The sequence below is a fragment of the Malaclemys terrapin genome, chromosome 5 (assembly GCF_027887155.1).
Source record: "Malaclemys terrapin pileata isolate rMalTer1 chromosome 5, rMalTer1.hap1, whole genome shotgun sequence".
NCBI classification, from domain to species: Eukaryota; Metazoa; Chordata; order Testudines; family Emydidae; genus Malaclemys; species Malaclemys terrapin.
The window spans coordinates 74,501,893-74,518,827 of record NC_071509.1 but is presented as its reverse complement, the minus strand read 5'-3'; the positions used below and the strand labels follow the sequence as shown (position 1 = coordinate 74,518,827).

General features: G+C 38.6%; 1 protein-coding gene across 2 annotated transcripts in view; it reads right to left on the bottom strand.

Moving 5' to 3' along the window:
- SPOCK3 (SPARC (osteonectin), cwcv and kazal like domains proteoglycan 3) overlaps nucleotides 1–16,935 on the bottom strand; it is a 396,496-nt gene that overhangs the window by 130,501 nt on the left and 249,060 nt on the right. The window lies entirely within an intron of this gene.

Here is a 16,935-nt window from a genome sequence, read left to right as displayed (position 1 = left end):
GTTTTCAAAGTGTTTCATGTGCAGACAACCAAGAAGGCTCTGTTAATCACCAGGTAGTTCATGAGTCACAGTCTGAGAATTACTTGTCAAAGTGATTAAAGAAAACTAAAAAATAGAAAACAAAATCCGCTTTTATCAGCACCCTTCAATTTTTTAAAGTAGTAAAAATGTGCAGTGGAACTACATCTATACCTGATGCTAAATTGCTGGTAGTCTAAACACACTGGCCCTGGTTCTCATTTATGCTATGGCTTCTCTACCCCACTGTGGCAGTGAAAAGAGGATTTAATGTGGGTAAAAACATAACTTATATGCATAACGGTGTGTACAAATATTGTATGGGTGTGTAAATTATGAATTATTGCAGTATAAATGTGTTAATGTAAAGGAAATCAAGCCCATTGCACATAAAAATTAGCACTTACTACTGCCAAAAATCAATGAGAGCTTAAATTATCTACAGAATGAATGTTTTTATGCAAGTCAAACTTGCCCAGGAAGCCGGTCAGAACTAGACATATAGTTACATGACACAAATTTCCACTTATAGGCCCCAAATCAGTAAAAAATACTTAAGAACATGCTTAGAAACTTTGCTGAATTGGGGACATAGATCTGCAAATGTACCTTACTCTTGACTGCAACAATCCTGCTATTGTCTTGGGAATACTGAGTCATTCATGACACAGTTTACTGTGAATTGCTTTGTGTGCACTAGCATCAACTGAAGACTATGTTAACACCATTAATCTCATCTCACTTGTAAGCAAGACAAATCTGAATCAGATCTCTAGATACGAACAGCCAGTGCACTAATACCCTGTGACAGCTACTTCCTCCGTCCTCACTTCTCTAAAAGTGTCACGCTTTCACTTGCGTATCAGTGTAATTTGATCATTTAGAGCAGATGGTCTTCCTCTTACCCCTTGTTCTTCTGCAGCCTATAGGATGTTTTTAGATTCCCAGCATGCAATGCCATTATAAAGTTGTATGAGAAATAAATGTTAAAAATATATTTTGCATAAGCTACATATATTCGCCTAACTTTTTTTTACATGAGCACACATAGCACATACTATGTATTGAGAGCGGGAGTATAGTCCAGTGGTTAGGGCACTAGCCTAGTATGAGAGACCCTGGGTGCAGTTCCCTGCTCCACCACACATTTCCTGTGTGACCTTAGGCAAGTCATTTAGCCTCTCTGTAAAATGGGAATAACAGCACAGCCCTACCTCACAGCGGTTTTGTGAGAATAAATACATTAAAAAAAATATCAGACCCTCCAACACAATGGTAATGAAGCCATACAAGAACTTTAGATCGACCTTCCTCTGGCGATGTATAAAACACATTATTTACAAGTGACATCTGTACCTCCCAGTTTGATATTAAACATACTGACATGGGAAATTTAAAAAACAAACTGTTTTACACCAAAAACAAACTACTGCATATGAAAACATGCACACTTCTTAATTATTAATAATGGTTTCCATTCTGAAGCATACAAATACTTTCTTACAAACATCTATTATTTAAAATACAAAGAGTGTGGGTTGTCCTTTACCATTTTCAGTTTTTCAAGGTATGTAGCCTCCAGCCCATGAATAAAAATATGTATGAGCCTTTGACATGCGAGTTGAGAGAACATATATTATACAAACTAAACTGAATTATAACCATTGCTACATGTTGATGATGGCTTGAACTAACATACAGTATATGATTACTTGGAAAGTTATGGAGCTTGAATTGTAAATAGGCTTGGAAAATGTAATCTTTTATAAGTATGTTGATAAATATGGACTTCTTCATCCACATACACCATTTCAATGGTGAAAAGATATTTTCAATGATAATTATATATTATATATATGTTACACCAACAGGCAAAGTAAGAAATATACTACTTCAGAATTTATCAGAGTTTTATTTAAGGATATGTACTTTGTATATTTTGACATGATGTTGGCAATATGTGTTTTAACTGTTACAAAGCTTTAACTTTTTGAATCTCAGTATCTATTCTCATTAAATAATTGTCTGATCCCCCTTTATTGTTTGACCCCTTGCCCCACAGTTTTGCACAACCATGAGAAAGTAAATAAATAAAAATAAAAAAAGACTTAAAATAAACAAATCCATCCATCGAAATTATAAAAAATACTAAATTCTGCCAAACCTAAATATCAATCCACAGCCCCAATATTAACTCACAAGATATAAATAAACTTATTAAAGAAAACCACCACATATACAAGTATAAAAGCTCGATTATACTTTTTCCTTATGAGCAGCAGAATATCTATTACAAAATAAGAATATTTTAATGTTTCAGCTCTTGGGTATAGCAACATATTGTGAACATCTATTAAAGAGTGCAGAGAGAAAAAAATCAGTATACGTAATAGATGAGTAATTAATATTCAGTCTGCCATATCTTTATTTTCTTTATTATTTTTAATAGAATTAGAAGGAGGAAAATCCAGAATCGCAATGATGTTCACATGCTGACAATGAGTAACTGTGTGTTTGCATTGCTATAATTCTTCCTGGTCTCATTCTCTTCTTACTGTTTTGTCATCCTTACTTGTCATGTAAAACACAGATTGTAAGGTGTCTTTCTAGTCTTCTGTGAAGTGGCCAGTATGCTCTTGGGTACACTAAAAATCATATTGGTATACAGAATAGGAGTCCCCCTTCTCCCCTCCCTTCCAGATATAGTAGGGTTACCATATTTTGTGCCTCCAAAAGGAGGACACTCCACGGGGCCCCGCCCCTTCCCCAAAGTCTACGCCCCCTTCCCTGCCTCCCGCGAACATTTGATTCGCAGGAAGCCTGAAGCAGGTAAGGGCGGGTGTGGGGGGAGGAGGTGCGGCCCAGGCTGGCCCCCCCGGCGTTTCCAGCCTGGGTCGGCTCGGGCCCTGGGGTGCCGGTCCCGGGCCCTGGGGTGCCGGTCCCGGGCCCGGCCCCTGGCCGACCACCCCCAGCCCGCCCAGCACTGCCGGCCCCCGGCCGAGCACTCCCGGCCGCCCAGCACCGCCGGTCGCCGGCCCCAGGCCAGCCCCCGGGCCAGCCCCCGGCCCAGCAGCGCCGGATTTTCCCGGACATGTTCGGCTTTTTGGGATTTCCCCCCGGACGGGGATTTGAGTCCCAAAAAGCCGGTCATGTCCGGGAAAATCCGAACGTATGGTAACCCTAAGATATAGTCTTTGCTGCTACTAAGAGAGGGAACATTAAGTGGACATGTATAAACATCATGGGCTGCATTTCCAGCTTAATTTTACTTGAAACATTTTTGATTACATCAATTTGCATGCACAAAATCATGCATATATGTGTAGACTGAGTAATTGCACATGCAAGAGGATTGTTAGGCACATAATTAGCCAATCTGCCCAATTAATCATGCAAATAACTGTTTGCATACATCAGTGTAGTCTTCTGTATGCACAAATATTTTACCCATGAATATCATGTGCACAGTTAAAAAGGGTCACTGAAACTGTGGCTTTGAACCAAAATTCTAAGCAACTCGATTCACTTAAAAGATTTATATATATGTGTGTGTGTGTGTGTGTGTGTAATATATAGAATATATATAAAATAAAATCTTTTACGTATATATTACACACACACACACAAAATGAACACATCAGTCTGCACAGAGAAGACAGGTAGCATGTTTGAGTTGCAAAGGAATTTATATTTAAGAGTCCTTGATTCAAATATCAGCAGAAGCAGATTTTTCAGAGTGCAAAGTTATTTAAAGTAAATGGGGTTGATTCACTGTTGCTACGTGGACTTTAAATGTGATTCACAGGACTTGTACAATTCTTGTATCATGACTATTATTGTGATGCTAATAGACTTCCAAGGCACTGCTATTTAAAGGTTTTCGGATTGTGTGCCAGCATGGGGCTTTGAGGGAAATTGTAACTGGACAGTATCATTAACATAAATTGGATGAAAGACTTGTTTAGCACTAATCAAACTGTTTTCACTGGAGCAGACTGGATTTCTTTTGGAGTGCTCTCTCTGTCTAGGACTTCCTTGAAGTTGCAAGTAGGAATGAAATATCACTGCCACCGCATTACTGAGATTTTCTTTTTAAGAGACAAAATCAAGCAAAGCACTGCTGTTCCAAACTTTTTACTGTAATGTGTTGGCCTGCCACACTACTTATGGTAAACTAACAAACATAAGAAAACACTGAGACAAGAAATAAATAGTCAATCAAACGCAAGAGAAATAAACAAAACAATGTTAGTTTTACAAAAGACCAAAGACGACATAGAAGTCAACTCATATTACTTGTTAGCATTTTGAATCTCCATGGTGTTGAAAAAGAGATAATCAGAACATGCAGCATGTGGGACTATATAAGTGTGCTTTGGGGTTTTTTAATATCTTCTAACAAAAAGCACCCAACAGGTCAAGTTTGAAAAATTACACATAAGCTATCATGTTGGTAAGATTTTCTCAACATACATACATGGTAGGTTTCAAGATGTTAATGGCCAGGTTCTTTGTGTGTGTTTAAAAGGGATAATATTGTTTACTGATCTGAACTGGAGATGGGAAAATGAGGAAACAAAAAATAAAAAATGTTCTTGAAGATGCAAATATCCAAATTCTTAGTGCCTGCTTCTGCCAATATGGTGCATCAATATCACATAGCTAAACCATAAGGGAAATTTCTCTTCTGGCTCCAGTGAGTGCAGTTGCACTGAGTTCATGGAGTTTTACCCATTTACTCTATCAGAGAATCTGTAGCATTTACAGAGGAAAACCCTGGGACCTTTCACACGGAAGCTTTCACAACTGGTACACTTAAAAAGAGCACTATGCGAGTTTTTTCTCCTTTTAAGAGTATAATAGTCTCTGTCTCGGGGGCTGCAGAAATCCCAAAATAAAACTAAAACCACAGCTCTTCTGCTTTGTGGTGGATCTGAGAAATGAAAAAGCTGCAAAGAGAGACTCTGATATCCCTCACTTGTCATGGAGTGGAACAGAACTCAGTGTCTTTGGAGAAAGATGCAGGAAGTGGTGTGTGGTTGGCTTGAGGAAGTTGATGAGTCATGAAATCCATGTAGCTGGCATGTTGGGCCATGACAATACGTTGCAGTACAGGCCATAGTAGAGCTACTCAGATGCCTCCCGCCCTGCCTGCAGACTAGGACAATGATTCAATCTCCACAATTCCTGCACTGGAATCCTGTGCACAGCCTGTTTAGTTTTGTACAGGTCACCAGAGGTTTACTTTGAATGCCTATATAATAAACCAAACTCAGCCAAAACTGCACACTTTAACTGTGCAGTTTTTGTTTGATTTTAATTTTTAAAATCAACCGTGCCTTGTTGAATTTTCTGGACTTCATGTGTTGCCACAACACAGACATATCTTGAATACTGCATGCAGTTCTGGTTGCCCTATCTCTAAAAATAGACAGAAGAACTAGAAAACATACAGAGAAGGGCAACAAAAATGATTAGGGATATGGAACAGCTTCCATATGAAGTGAGATTAAAAACAGACTGGGACTGTTCAGCTTACAGAAGAGATGACTAATGCCATCTCTATACTAGAGAGATCTCTCGTGCAGAGTTCTCCCGTAGACATAATTAATCCACCCCCAATGAGTGGCGGTCGCAGTTCTCCCACCGACATAGCGCTGTGCACACTAGCGCTTATGCCAGCATAATTTATGTTGTTTGGGGGGGGGGGGGGGTGTTCACACCGCTGAGTGACATAAATTTTGCTGACATAAGTGGTAGTGTACCCATAGCCTAAGAGGACATATTAGAGAGGTCTATAAATTGTGAATGGTGTGGACAAAGTGAATAAGAAAGTGTTATTTACCCTGTCACATAACACAAGAACTAGGGGCCACCAGTGAAATTAATAGGCAGCAAATTTTAAACAAAGAACTTCATACCAGTCAACCTGTGGAGCTAGTTGCCATGGGATCTTGAGAAACCAAAAGTATATCGGGGTTCAAAAAAGAATTAGATAAGTTCACAGAGGATAGGTCCATCAATGGCTATTAGCCAAGATTGTCAAGGATGCAACACCAACGCTCGAGGCGTCCCTAAGTCTCTGATTGCCAGAAATTAGGCCTGGACGACAGGGAATGTATCACTTTATGCATCTGGCACTGGCCACTGTTGAAAGACAGGACACTGGGCTAGATGGACTATTGATCTGATCTAGCATGGCCATATTTGTGTTCTTAATGTCACTGCCTCACCAGGAGCACTTTCACTGTTAATGGTTTCAGACTGCTCTCACTACTGATTCTGCCCCAACCAACAGTTGCTCATGCTTTAGCCTGTGCCTGTTTCCATGTAACCAGACCCTGCTGCTGCCCAGATCTGCTCCTGCTTCAGCCAGTGACTAACATATTACTTGTTTGATAAATATCAAGGTGATTAGGCAGCAAGCAATATATGTTTGTAGATAAACAGAATTTCTACATTTCTCAGGGTCCACGTGTCTTCACATGTAATTTTCACTGTGAATATCTGGTCATAATGAAATATCATCAAGAAATGTCTGAATGAGATATTTTATCTTTGCATTAAGTATACAGAGGATGGGTTTAAAGTTATCGGGTGAAATCCTGGCTCCACTTGAGTCAATACGAGTTTTGTTATTGATTTCTGTGAGCCCAGGATTTCACCCTGTAACTTTAGGCTTCACATAGCATTACTATAGTGACAGAATACTGCATTTCTACAGCCACAATGGGGCGGTTTATTAATTATTTGCTAACATTTTATAAAGAAATTGTTAGAATAATTTAGCAGTGTTATTCACAGCTCTCAAGCCGCATGATATCCACGGAAATATGTCCTCCAAACCACTAGCAGCACTTTGTTTCCTTAGAATTTAAGCTTTTTTTTTTTTTTTTTTTTTTTATAAAGTGTACAGCTCTTAAAAGATATTCCTTCCATATGTGCACCAATGAGCATTAACACGCTACATGCAAAAGTCTGTACAAGCCGGCCTCACCAAATAGCATTAAAAGGTATGAACTAGCCCCATTCATTTCAACAGGCTGTTGATTGAAAACTAATTGTGACAATTCAAGTGTCCATATTGTGAACTATACTTCTGCTCTTTTATGCATAAATATCCAATGAATATGTTTATCTAATGTGGTTGAATTGTCTAACAAGTTATAGATGTTAAAGACCTGTTAGGGCTATGGTGCAAAACCACAACCATAGCCACTTGCTGTAGTCTTCCGGTAGAAGCAGAAAACTATTGAGAGCAAACAGAAAAAAGTGGAGTGCTTATGAGTGCGGTAGATAGGGTGAGTAGATCCTGGTGTTTCAGGTATATCTGGTTAAGGAAGGTTGCAGAAGGAAGCCACTTCTGCTAGGGTCATTGGAGACTCCATTCTGCATCTCTAAAGCCAATACTTGACTTTCAACAGCTAAAAAGATATTGCCAAGTACTTATTAAAACTTCAGAGAGGAGTGGGGACCTTAGCTTGAAATTGCAAGGAGAGTGGGAGGCCTTTCATAAAGTTGCAGGCATTTTCATGGAAGTTCAGAAAAAATGTTTCCTATTTTCTGTCTTGCCAACAAATGCTCAAAAATATGAATATAAACTGTTGTCCACCTGCTGAAAGGATTAAACAAATTTCACGGTTCATTGCAGTAGCTTTGAAAGGGACAAAATAAAGTATAGAGCCATTTTTACCTGAAACCAAACTAGATGAGGCCAAAAGTCAGCTAGAATGGACAGGCTCATTGTGCTCATTCTTGCTCATTTTGCAATCCAAGATTCAAGAAGAAATTTACTCACTTTCTATAAATATATAATCATAATCTGTAGTGAAAGATATCTGGAGTTAATTACCATGACTGATATTTATGCCTCTTTAGAGGTACATAGATTTGAGAAAAGATATTTTATTTATGAGCCAGTGTGGGGTGGGGTGGGGACACAGCAATCATTCAGCAGACTCAAACATACATTGCATCATGCATGTGGCCATTTCAGAGATATACTACAGTCATGACGAACAGTACAAACCATTAAGAACTCTTTCTGAGAAGCATCATCAGGCTGTACACACCTGGCTTTGAAGCCTTCATAACATATTTTGCCTTGTAAAGTGCTTTGTAAGCTCTCAAAGTCCTAAAAAAAATAGCATGTGCACTTAGTGATTAAAATACTATGTGCGTCTATGTTCAAATTAGGTGTCACCCCCGTACTCCTGAAAATTTACCTCAGTGCCTCTCAGTGGGTTGCACACAGCACTTTGTTTCACCACATCTCGATACCTTTACTTAGCACCAACTATATTCAGATTCTTTTTGTTATTACAAACATACTATTGCTAAACATACAGATGTCATTTTGAAAAGAATTTTTCCCCTTACAATTTGTATGCCAATTAAGAAATTCCTTGGCTATCTATACATCTCTGCAGCACTGACATTTCACTTTGTCCTTCAGGGAAATTTCACTCTGCCCTGCAAAGTGAAAAAGAAAGCCTCTGGGGGAGGAAAAAAGACACTCTCTTCCTGCAGGACAGCTGGAAATTTAAGACTCCCTGAGTGTAAGTCAGTAGCAATGAACTGTGAATCTTTTAAACACTAATATAAGCTATTTATGAAAGTAATAAATTGCATCTTCCAAACTGTATCAAAGTTTTTAAATAAATGTCACACTTAAAATGGTACTATCCTTTACACTTAACAGCCTTTATTTTTGCCAGAAATTGATGCTTCTACATAATACACTATATCCAGAATTACACAAATACATAGTTTGTGATTCTATAACATGTTGCCATACTACACTGTAATCACTAACAGTCTGTTTATTTCAAAAAACTTATTCATTTCACTTTAACAGGCAATGATCTCCTTGGAAGTTGTGGAAGAAGAAAGAAGATGATGATGACTTGTAAAAGAATCTCAACCCAGAATAACATCAGGGTGGGTGAGAGGCTACATAGAACAATTTTATTATTTAGTGTTTGATAGGAGACTTTTTAATTTACTAGAGAAAGGAATTTGCTTAACAAGTAATATATTTAAATTAGGGTTACCATTCGTCCGGATTTACCCGGACATGTCCTCCTTTTTGTGCTAAAAATAGCGTCCGGGGGGGAATTTGTAAAGCACTCACAATGTCCGGGATTTCCCCCCCGCAGAGCAGAGCAGAGCGAGCGGCTGGGAGGGCTGCAGGGAAGTCCCGGGCTGGACTCAGGAGCAGCTGTAGAGGAGCCGGATCCGCCCTGCATTCTGAGCCGGCAGCTCCCTTGCAGCCCAGTCCGGCAGCACTGTGCAGGGCCAGACCGGGTTTTGTTGTGCAGGGCCAGGGACCGGGTTTTGTTGTGCTGGGGAGCTCAGCCACGTGTCCGGCTCGGCTGCACAGAGCCCAACACCCTGTTCTGAGCAGCAGGGTAAGGGGGGCAGGAGAAGGGGCAGGGAGGTTCTGGAGGGGGCAGTCAAGAAACGGGGGGGGGCTTTTTGGGGGGAGTGGAGAAAGTTTTGGGCAGTCAGGGTACAGGTAGGGGGTAGGGTCCTGGGGGGCAGTTGGGGGGGGTCTTAGGAGGGGGCAGTTAGGGGACAAGGAACAGGGAGTCTTAGGTAGGGGGTGGGGTTCTGGAGGGCAGTTAGGAGCAGGGGTCCCAGGAGGGGGCAGTCAGGGGACAAGGAGCAGGGGGGGAGTGTTTGGGAGTTCTGGGGGGGGCTGTCAGGTGGCAGGGGTGGGGAGATGGATCGGAGCAGTCAGGGGACAGGGAGCAGAGGGGTTTAGATGGGTTGGGAGTTCGGGGGGGGGGCTGTCAGGGGGTGGGGAGTGGTTGGATGGGGCGTGGGAGTCCCAGGGGTCTGTCTGGGGGTGGGGGTGTGGATAAGGGTTGGGGCAGTCAGGGGACAAGAGGCAGGGAGGCTTAGATAGGGAGTGGAGTCCTGGGGGGCAGTTAGGGGCAGGGGTCCCAGGAGGGGGCAGTCAGGGGACAAGGAACGGGGGGAGGGTTGGGGGTTCTGGGGGGGCGGGAAGTGGGAGGGGCAGGGGCGGGGCTAGGGCGGGGCTAGGGCGGGGCTCCTCCCGTCCTCTTTTTTTCTTGCTGAAATATGGTAACCCTATTTAAATAGCCTATACTTACTATGAGTATAGGTACCTGAGAAATACCAACATTGTCATCACATCCATTCATCTATACTTAGGTAAGAGATAAGGTACAGATAGCGAATCATCAACATGTATGCCCAAAATATCACACACTGCCAATTCAGCAGATATAAGGCCAACTCCACAATACAGTCAAGGTGGCCTAAAATATTGAAGCAACTAGGAAATACTAACAGCACAGATGAGAATTAGAAAACCATGCAAAGCTGAGATATTATGTACCTTCATAGCACATATGAATGTAGATAATAAAATATATAATACAGTTTAGGGACTTTCAAATTCTGCCCTTTCTATGTAAACTGTTGTGGACTTAAAGATTTAATGTGCCATTTAACATTACAAAACTGCTAGCTCTGCACAGGCATCATCAATATTGAACACACAAAAAAGCTTACAATAATATCTTAGTCACTAAAAGGCAGGCAGTTTGTGTGGTAGAAAAATGAAGGTGATGAAGTTTATTAATGATGAAAAATGTATGTATTCTAGAGAAATGGTAATAGGTACCTTACAACTTGAGTGAAATATGATTTGTTTACTTAGGATGCATAATTCTAACTGGGGCCATGGAAACAGTGGCAGTATTTTAATGGACTAGTAATTAATGTACTCTAGTATTAAGCAATATTTATGAAAACAAAATACTGGCACAAAAGCGAATATCAAAACTCAGTACTTCCTGAAGAATAGAATCGATACACTAACCTAATCTTATGGAGTTGCAATGCAAGATTAACCTATTTTTCCATATAAGAAAAAAATTATCTATGAATCTCACATTGTATAAATTTGTATATGTGTATATCCATATTTTTAATTTTCATAACAAGTGCCATCAAAAGTAAGCAATGATTTCTTATTATTTTACTGTCAAAAATCACTGAAAGATGACACTATTTACACTGTACTATCAGTTAGAATGGCACTGTGCAATCCAGCTGACATATTTGATAAATAAAGAACAGGCCCATGGGCTGAGTTTCCAGTCTAAATGCTTGATCCTTCAAGATATCGAGCACTCTGAGTGCAGTCCAGCAAAACACTTAACTGTGTGCTTAACTTTAAGTATGTGAATAGTCCAACTGAAGTCAAGGAGATTACTCCTTGGTTAAAGTTAAGTATGTGCTTAAGTGCTGGCTGAATCAGGGCTAGAATCCTTGGCACCTTGCATGATCAAGCTTAGCAGCACAGCAGATAGCATACAGTACAATACAAATAAAAGATAAAATTGACAGAGTTGTTTTTAGAATGTTTTTAGAAGCGTTTTGAAAGATCTGCAGAAACATTTCTGCAGAACCCCCCTGGCTAAATAATAGTGAAGTGAAAGCTTTGAATGCCATAAGCCTTATAGTAGAAATAAAAAACATCTTCCTTTTTTGTTTTGCACGAGATGGATAAAAATTGATGATTTTTTGAAGAAAAAAGGTAAAAAAAATCAGACTGGTTTATTTAAATTATATTTTTTCTTTTAAAAATAAATGTTTAAAATGAATTCTGAATTTAATACAGAATATATTAACGTCTGAAGTTGTTATAATCTTGACACATTTTTAAGAAAATAATATGCTTTAAATCCACAAGACTATCAAAAACTGAGTTAAAAGCTGCTTTTCTATATAAAGAATGAATCAGGGGAAAAACATCAACTTTCGAGGTCAAGCTTTATAAATATGGCTCAATAAGTCAGCCTAAGCAATTTAGAAGACTGTCTTATTTGCAAAAGACTTAGGTGAGACTAGAAACTGAAGCTCCAATCACTTTAATTTTATATCTGAAAATTTTCGCAGACTGAAATAATCTGTATCCAAAATATTTAAGCTTGTTAATAAAAATAAATGTATGCTTTTTTGTGTTTAATTAAATTCTAGTTACCATCCTAATACAGCTTGACATAAATTATGAATAAAAAGTTAATTATATAGAAAATAAGCAATATATTACTCATTTTCAAACAAACATACTAAAATTGTACAATTAATAAAAATCTGAAAATATTAAGCTACATAATTGTTTCAATAAATATATATTGTTATAGCGTACCCACCTAGGTAGCAAAAAGATGTACCAAATCTAATATGAAGGCTCTATTTGGTTGTAAATCAACATGTTTTAACAGTTATATCAACCATTGAAAATGCATCTTTCATTAGAAAATACTGAAGTACAAACAGAAAAGTACTAAAAAATATTATTTAGATCGTGGCTTTCCACTATGTGATTTAAATCACTCCTTTAAATCGTCTTGATTTAATTCAATGCACCATGTTTTGGTATCAGTTTATGGGAGAACCAGAGAAAGCCTGTCTGCAGCTGAGTGACAAAACAAAACTGGGTGTGTTTTCGTAGCTGGACCCATCCTTCCCTAACAAGCCTAGTTCCGCCCTCAACTACAAACAGGCTGGAGAGCCACTGTAAAGTATCTGTAGACCTTTCTTCACAAAAGGAAGAATAGAAAATTGTCCGTAACCCATGGAATGACATGACAGATGGCTCAAAGGTAAGAGTGAAGAAAGATGGGAGGCATGTTCAGAAGCAAGCAATTCAAAAGTATAGTCTTACAGGTAAAAATTCCCATGTAACTGAAGATAATTGAAACTCAGACCTGCTAAGGAATTTTTCAACAACAGTTCCCCCCCCCCCCCCCCCCCCAGGATTTGTCAAAACAAACTTTTCATGGGAATGTACAAGTTTCAACAAAATTTAGTTGGAAAGGTTTTGCAGGTCCAGAATGGAATTGAGAGAAATCAAGAGACCCCAAATAGCCAACAGCATTGTGGTCAGGACACTACCTGGGATGTAGGACACACACAGTCAAGTAATTGATGTTTGTGCTTCAGAAGAGGGACTTGAAACTGAGTTTCTCACATTACAAATGAATGTTCTGCCCACTAGGCCATTCAGTATTCTAGTATCAGAGGGGTAGCCGTGTTAGTCTGTATCCACAAAAACAAGGAGTCAGGTGGCACCTTAAAGACTAATAGATTTATTTGGGTATAAGCTTTCGTGGTTAAAAAAAAACACTTCAGATGCATAGAGTAAAAATTATAGATACAGGCATAAATATATATTGGACATTAGGAAAAACTTCCAAACTGTCAGGGTGGTTAACCACTGGAATAAATTGCCTTGGGAGGTTGTGTAATCTCTGTCACTGGAGATTTTTAAGAGCACGTTAGACAAACACCTGACAGGAATAGTCAAGATAATTAGTCCTGCCATGAGTGCAGGGGACTGGACTAGATGACTTCTCGAGGTCCCTTCCAGTTCTGTGATTCTATGATTCTTTTCATGAAAAATATTGGACAATCTTGGGTTCATCCCATTGTGAAAAGGAAAATGTTTGAAATCTTAATTTTTTTGGGACATGAATACCATTTCTCAACCAACTCTATTTAAAATGTATGACCACTGAAAGGACATTTTAAAAGACTAATTACAGAAAGCTATTATATTCTTTTCCTTCATAATGATACTGAAGTTGAAGAACCAAGAGCACTGGAATGAAAACTAATATATGCATTTGAGATTAATTAAATCAAAGCAGGCTTACATAAATATGAGAATCCAATTTAAGAAAAAAATTCCTCTTTTTTTGACAAATCCAAAGGAGAAAAGATTTCTAAAAACTGGTTGCTACAGTAATACTATTAATATTTTTCCTTTAAATTGATGTACATACAGTATTATAAAATAACTGTGGGTTTAATTCTATTTTTAAAGTTCAAGGCACATCTATTATAGACTTGTTTACTGTTCATGGCCTATTTAAACATCAACAGGAAGAATGAGCATTTTGATAACTCTACAGGCTTAAACCAACGTGAAAAAGATCAAATTACTTCCCCATTTTATAGATGTGCCATAAAGCTTGTGCATCACATTACAATTGCTTATATTATCTGAACTGCCATTGGTCAAATTATTAGATGCAATATACCATTTAGGGGGCTTACAGATATCGGAAATTGTACCAACTTTTGTAACACAGATCATTTCAATCCTTAGTACACATTGATACTTTATATCTGGTTATTGTGAATATTTTACCATTTGGTACCCATACATTGCTACTAGTTTCCTACTAATAGTCTAAATAATTACACATAATGGTCACCTTGTAAAATTATCCAATCAGCTATACTTCTGTAAAGTCTCGCACTAACTAATGCATGACATTGATGATTAGCAAAAACAAAACAAAAAGCTGAAACATTTTAGATGACAGTACTAAAACGATCCAAAAAGGAACAAAATCAAATAACCTTTCCTCCCCTCAAATAATTAATAATAAATCCAATATTAAGCTACAGCTGAAGCTATAACAAAGTTAAGGTTGCAGTTCTGCCTTTGCAGTCATAACTAAGGCAAAGCAGACACGGTAATATCTGAGCCATGATTACAGAATCAGTTCTCAACTTCTTAGATCTGCTCCTTTCAAGCAGAATCATCTGCACTTTGCATTGGATTGAGTTGTGAAGATATCTATCTGTGGATGGTCCCAGGTAAGGCATATCTCTTGGAAAATCTCGTTGAACAGCTCGCATTCATGGTCATGAAAGTGGAGAACCCTTATAAAAATACCTCAGAGTCAGATGATGTATCACCCCCCATATGTCCATTGAGGAATGGAGAGTGCCGGTACTGGAGGTCAAGTTGGTTCCAGGCTCCAGGGAAGTACCAGATTTATTGGTACAGAGGTTGAATAATGGGTTACCTGGTGAGGCAGCACTGGGGGAAGTCATGCTGGTATCAACTGGAAATCTTTCTCAGTACCTTCCAAGAGTTTGCGTGGGGACCCTATGGGTACCGAAGGACAAGACACTGTCGAAGATGGCACAGATGGAGCGTAAGTAGGTACTAAGTAATAAGTCAGGGCCAGTGGAGCATGTCTCTTTTTGGAGAGTGGGGTCTTTTCTTCTTTGAAAGTCTGGGTGATGCTTACTTTGTTTACTACTGGAGCAGAGGCAGTCAGCGGGTCTGATTTACAGGGGGGTGAGTTGGACCCTGTGAGTCTCAGCAAGTGCTCCATTAACAGGAGTTTCAGCCTCTCCTCCCTCAACTTCTTAGATCTGCTCTTAAATCTTGAGCAGATTTTACATTTTGTGTTTTTGCTGTTGTTCTCTAATATTGTTGTCATCAACTTCCATTCACTCTAAGGACAATTATTTAATTAAATTCCAGATAAACACAATGGAAACAGACAAGTTTAAAATTGATCAGGACCATGGGAATTTATCATTAGAATTGTTTGAAGAATCAAACCCTTACTGATTTTTATTTATTATTTAGTTCAACTTAAATCTGCACATTTAAAAGATGTCCCTACCACTAAGGCCCCAATGTATTTAGATAAAATAATAATGTAATATTCTGGAATGATGTCTTGTCAGTTTAACACTTGTTAGCCTACTAGACTATAGTTTACTTTGTGATCACTTGACAAGAAATGCAAATGTTTTTCATAAGTGCTTTCTGTGTTAATCTAAGTGTCTGGCCTTTTTATAATGTAATTTTTCAGTCATTTCTCTTTGATTTATCATCTCTGATGAAGGTTGCTTTTTTCATTTTATGGTGCCAAAAGAATTATTAAACAGCTGCCAATCATACTATGCCTATCATTTGTCCTTTTGCAAAACCAGAATATTAAATAGTTTTTATGTCAACTTAGTAGGGTTTGCATCTTTAAAATATACATACACTCATTGTTAGTACACCTCTACCCCAATAGAACGCTGTCCTCGGGAGCCAAAAAATCTTACCGTGTTATAGGTGAAACCGCGTTATATCGAACTTGCTTTGATCCGCTGGAGTGCGCAGCTCCCCTCGGCCCCCCACCCCCGGAGCACTGCTTCACCATAATAGATCCAAATCCGTGTTATATCGGGTCATGTTATATCGGGGCAGAGGTGTACCACAGGCAAAAAAAGAAAATAACCAATCCCCTCCAAAAATCCCCACAACTTTTGTACACAAACTAAAAAACTTCATTTTTCTTTTTCAGATTTGTTTCACAGAACAGAACAAACAAGCTACTTCTTTTGATTGAAACCACTCCTCTCGCCCGCCCCCCCCCCCCCGGTCACTAAATTCAGATAAATAACTTTAGATTCACTCTCTATTAAGATTTTCCACATGTTCAGAAGGCCACTATATTTTCAGTCTGACAGTGTTCAAATTAGGAATAAATACTTAACATTTGTGCCACAAATATAATATTCCTGGATCTTAAAACAAAGTAAAATTAAATTTACGTATTTACTTTAGAATTAAAGAGTTTTTTCCAATAGCCTTCGTTTTCTTAAGAAAACAAAACAAACAAACAAAAACACCTTCCAGTGTATGGCCCCATTTCAGCAAATCATCTAAAAAACCCACACACTTAAGCCCCATTGACTTCAAGCTAAACCTATGCTTCAGTGCTTTCCTAAATTGGGGCCTGAATAACTAATATTAAAAGCAAAATAATAGCATTTTTGTGGCTTAGTCAGATTTGGGTATAAAATAATATGTTTTGGTTCTTGTTTGGACAGAGGGCTGGGCATTTATTTTAAATAAATGGCATCTTAAAAATTAAATAAAGACAGTGTATAGTAAGTGTCTAGAAATCTAAAGACATTATTCTAGGAATACATAAATGGAAATTATAGCTTTGCTTAGATTCCATCATATGGTTTCTTCTGCTGGTTCTTTTTCTCAGAATGTTATCACAGAGACAGAGGTCATTATCACATATTTCATCCAATCATCTAAAAAAAAAAAACGTGTCGGTG